This window comes from Lycium ferocissimum, chromosome 1 (assembly GCF_029784015.1).
Source record: "Lycium ferocissimum isolate CSIRO_LF1 chromosome 1, AGI_CSIRO_Lferr_CH_V1, whole genome shotgun sequence".
In the NCBI taxonomy this organism is placed as follows: domain Eukaryota; kingdom Viridiplantae; phylum Streptophyta; class Magnoliopsida; order Solanales; family Solanaceae; genus Lycium; species Lycium ferocissimum.
In genome coordinates, this window is record NC_081342.1 from 17632966 (window position 1) to 17638382 (window position 5417).

General features: G+C 36.9%; 1 pseudogene; it reads left to right on the forward strand.

Annotated features, from left to right (window-relative positions):
• The first annotated feature begins 2834 nt into the window (after positions 1-2834).
• On the forward strand, positions 2835-4585 carry LOC132050844 (premnaspirodiene oxygenase-like; annotated as a pseudogene).
• The last annotated feature ends 832 nt before the right edge of the window (positions 4586-5417 follow it).

Genomic DNA, 5417 nt, shown 5'->3' on the forward strand with positions numbered 1-5417 from the left:
GGTAAATTTTGCCCAAAGGATAGGTCATATTTGCAAAATTCTACGACCACCGAATCGAGGGGGCCAAACGTGAAAGGATAAGTGTAAACACTTAGATAACCTTCCACATACATAGTGATATCCTTCTCGGGGCCGGGAATGACATCTTTCCCTTTCCAGCCGTAGTCTTCCTGGACCCTTTCGAGCTTGTCTGGGGTAATGGTGCAGAGATATTTCCATGCCTCTTCACCCCGATCTCCTTGTGTCGAGGGTTTTCAACTTTAAAGTCATTGTCCGATAAGTAAGAGCCGGGAATAAAATCCGACATGGGTGGTTCCAGTTTAGCAATCGAGGAGGTTCCCTCAGTACCCGAGACCGGAGCTACATCTTGAGGGTCAGTTTTTGAAGTCTTCACCATTTTTGTAGAAAATAATGGGAATTGGAGGTTGGAAGATGAAGATATGAGGGAGGCTTAATGAAGATGCAAAGAAAACCTGGGCTGAAAGGATGAATGTATGAAGATTTGAAGATTTTTGGGAAGGGATTGCACTTTGATGGTAAAACAAAAACGCTTGAAAACAATAGTAAAAAAGTGAAAATGAAAGTGAAAAATTTCGCACTTTTATATAGTGGATCCGAGATGGTTCACATTCTGAAACCGTCAAGGTATCCTATCAAGGCTTGACGGTGTCAGAATGATGTGACTGACGCGACGTTTAGACTTATCAACTTGCCTGAAGCTTACAAGGGAAGGAACCGGATCGGGCTAATAGTAATCGAGCCCTCATACCTCGGCCTCCAGTACTAGGGGACTATCTGTATACGGGTAAAATCGAGGATAAGGGTATCCTCGATTTCTTGACATGGAGGTTAAGTTTATGGTGATCATTGACTGGAATGGACGAGATCCGGACGAGGTCAAAGTCAAAGTCAAACGTTGGGTCATAGCTAGACCGAGCGCACTTGGTCCCAGGTCGTTGAAGTCTGGTTGGGACTAAATACCGAGGTGTGATGTGAAGGCGGTAAACCACAATAAGGAAGAGTCCGAAATATCCGCCATCAACTGGATATGGCGGCGCCGATCTCGCTCGTCATTAACTGAATATGTTGTACCTCATTTAGACTTGTACTAGGGTTAGGACTCCTCTACTACATAAAGAGGAGGACCCCTTTATTTTTGCCCAGTTTTTCATACACGCATAACATACAAAGCAATACAATCATTTTATTCTAAGTGTTCATCCATCTTCCCAAGTGTTCAATCATTGTTCATCATCTATTCACTGTAGCACGAGCTCGGTTCCCTGGATCCGAGCCCTTAGATCGAACGCTTTGAAGATCTATCGTTATTTTGCTGTGGTTTGCTTGTTTTTACTCGCACTTGCTTTACCATTTATTGTTTAATAGTCATTCATATTAAATCAAACCGCATATCCTTCGCGCCGCATACAAATTTAATTGTTATCCATTTTAAGGGTAAACAATATATACATAAAAAATAATTAAATAATATATACATAAAAAATAATTTTAATCTTGTATACACAGTATAATTTTCTGCCGAAAGAAGGTTCGAATGAATCCCCTTGCTTTTACCTGGCTCCGCCCCTGACCGTAAATATTTACAAATATTGAATCGCCAAACTAATAGTAAGCATATCGTTTGCTTTGATTGGACACTTAAGCAGCCTACTTAATTCTAGTATATTTCTACCATGTTAGAAAAGTGGGTTTGGTCATCAACCACCCACTCTTCTAATATAGTTAATTAAAATAATAATAAAAAAAAATTAAGGTGGGTCCACATGAAGAATTAGGAGACAATTGCAAAAATAAAAATTAAAATTAAAGTGGGGTCCACGTGAAGAAGTAGGAGACAATTGCAAAAAAAGAAAAAAGGACATTTAAATAATGATAATAAGTTCAGAAAATAGTAAAGGTATGCTTAGAGAAAATTTAAAGAAGTAAAATTCAGGAAAAAAGAAATAACGATTTAAATTGAACGCAAAAAACGCTAAAGAAGTCATAAAACTAAAAGATTTAAAACTTATACCTTTGGGTAAGGATAAAAATGCACTAATTTTAGACACATACGTCTCACACAAATAATGAGGAATAACATCAAGAAGACGAATATAAACAATACAAAACGTATACACATATTTTCTTAAAATGATGAAGTTGGTCTATGCTTAAAAATTTAAGACCACAACAGATCCTAACACATGAAAACACAAATAAGTTGAGTAGAAAGAGATGATGGCATGAAACTCTGTAGATGGTGTATTTCAAATCTTTCAATTGGAGAACCAAACCAGGAAAGTCATATACGGGAGAAGTTTTATTAAGTAAAATAATTTATTGATATTTTCAATTAATTGAATTATAATATTTTCTATAATAAAAATTTCATAATTATATTACTAAAAGACTTCCGTCCTAATTTACGTGACATAATTTGACTCCTAAGACGTGCTTTAAAAAAGAAAGGAAAGATCTTTGAAACTTGTGGTCTAAAACAAGTCATAGATTTATGTGGATTTAAATCATTTCATTAAAGATAAGAGGGAAAATTTCAAATTAAATGATTTCTAAACATAAAAATATATCATTATTTTTTAGACAGACTAAAAAGAAAAGTGTGATACTATTTTTTGTGTTGGGCCCGTGCTTTCATCATCTAGTTTCAAATCTAACAATGAACTTGACCAGCAACTACCAGGTTGGCCGCATACCGGTGCAATATAATGTCGTGTGTGACGGGCTTCTACAGTATGAAATTAGAAAAAATATCCATGCAGAATGATTTATTTGAAGATCCTTTAAGAGTTCCATTCAATCACGATAGATTACACTTGTATAAATAGGTGACAAATTATATCCTATAAACACACCCAAGTTCAGCTAAGATTCTTTCAATACACAATGGAAATGGAGCTATCTTTTCTTCTTGGCACTCTATTTCTTCTTTTGTCCTTACTTGTCCCTAAGTGGTACAAAGAGTGTAATAGTAACAAAAAATTGCCTCCAGGCCCTTGGAAACTCCCATTCATAGGAAATTTACACCAACTTGTTGACGGGCAATCATCTGAGTTGCTACCCCATCGTACTCTTGCTAAATTAGCCTCAAAACATGGACCTTTGATGCACATGAAACTCGGCGAACGTTCAGCCATTGTTGTGTCGTCACCTCTAATGGTTAGAGAAGTAATGAGAAAACGTGATCTTAATTTCTCTAATCGACCGGTGCTTTTGGTTGGGATGGAAATGTTTTATGACCATGGGATTTTGTAACTACGGTGATTTCTGGAGACAAATGCGTAAAATTTGTATTCAAGAACTCCTTAGTCATAAAAATATCTTGTCGTTTTATCCCAAGATGCTCAATGAGATAACCTATCTTGTTAGCTCAATTAAAATTTCTGCTTCTGAGGGAGGTCCAATCAACATGACCGAAACGTTATCTTTGTACACGAATTCGGTTATTTGCAAAGCAAGTGTAGGCAGGGCCTGTAAAAATCAGGGGTCTTTAATTGAAATCATGAGAACAGTGGCAGGTGCAGCTGGAGTGTTTGATCTTGCGGATCTTTTTCCCTCGGTGAAGATAATTCATTTGATGAGTGGATTAAAATACAAACTGCGTAAAATGCACGACGAGGTTAATGTTCTTTTAGAAGAAATTATCAATGAACACGAATTCCAAAATAGTGTGCCTAACGAAGAAGATATAGTTGATGTTCTCCTAAGGCTTCAAAAGAGCCAAGATTTTTCAATTCCTATCACAAGGGATAATATCAAAGCTATAATCATTGTAAGTGGCAGCTCTTTTATTTCTTTAACTTCTTTCCGTTTGCTTTGTAATTTTTCTACTTATTTTTGCTTACTTAAGTTTTTTAAAGCCTAGTTTAGATTTTTCACAAGAAACCAAAACCATAAAGAAAAAAGTAAAAGAGATCAAGAAGTTGAGCCTTATAGTTCTCTTATATATATGTGTGTATTTAAGATGGTGGTGTATGGCAATCTTACACACACCTCGACTATTTCACTAGATACTTGTTATATCCAACCAAAGACACAGCTTTGACAGAAGGGATGGGATCACCTAGCATTTTTTGACTCAGCTGGAATTTAAACTTTAGTCTTACATAGTTTTTACCCACTTTGTTGACCATTGAGCCTTATAGTTCCTAAATTTTCTAATGAAATGTAGTCTAGTAAAATCTCTATAGTTCTTAATTAGTTAAGGTTGATATGAAGGACTTGTTTGCAGGAGGATCTACAACTTCAAAGATCAACAATGGAATGGGTTTTCTCAGAACTAATGAAAAATCCCAAAATAATGAAGAAAGCACAGGATGAAGTGAGAGAAGTATTCAAAGGAAAGGAAAATGGAATTGATCAAACTGATATTCAAAAACTCAAATACCTAAAAATGGTAGTTAAGGAGACTGTAAGGTTTCATCCTTTAGCTCCATTATTAGCTCCAAGAGAATCCAGGGAAGAGTGTGAGATTAATGGCTATGTTATACCCAAAGGCACAATGGCCCTTGTGAACTTTTGGGCAATTTCAAGGGATCCAAATTATTGGCAAAATCCTAAAATGTAACACCCCGTATCTTAGAACTAAGGTTAGACTCATATCATTAGAGTTTTAGCGAAAAAAAAAAAAAATTGAAGGTTTGAGCGTTTTGCGAAAATGGTTGATAGGCCTACTTCGGGTAGTGATAACTCTTTGATTAGTTGGGAATTTGGGAAAGTACCCTCAATGAAAGTTGTAGTACGTGAAATACCTTTCTAACGATATAAGACCAAGCCAATCAGAGATCGGATCAAGGAGATATGATCATCTCAATATGGCTAATAGTAAGGCACTTGAAATCCTATAGAATCGGCTAAGTTTTCGATACGTCTGACTTCCAGCCAAATTTCAGGTAAATCCGTTGGGAATTGAGGAACCTTTCTGATGAAAGTTGTAGCCCTTTGAAATAGCTTTCCAACGGTATATTATGGTTCTTGAACAGAGTTATGTACGATTTAAGTTATGCCCATTTTACTGAATACCTGTGCAAAACCGACACCTGTCGCTTCTCGGGAGCGTGAGGGCGAGAGAGCGCGCGGATGGCTTCCGCTCGCGGAGAGATCCCACAACTCGAGTTTTTAGCTTCAGAATGTTGCGCGATGCACCCGAATTTGGGAACCATCGCGAAACGGGCTGTTTCTGGGTCAAAAGGTCGTTTACGCGTTTTAAGTTATATTTAAGTTTCGGGTTTCTTTCCCCAAGACCCCATTCACGAAAAAATAAACCTAAGGTCAAGAAGAACAAGTCCCAAGCCTCAAGAACCCTACAAGGTAAGTTTTATCATGATTTTAGGTTGAATTCAAGTCCCTAATCTCTTCTAACTCGAGTAAACCCATCTCAAGGTTCAAGAGTTCAAGAT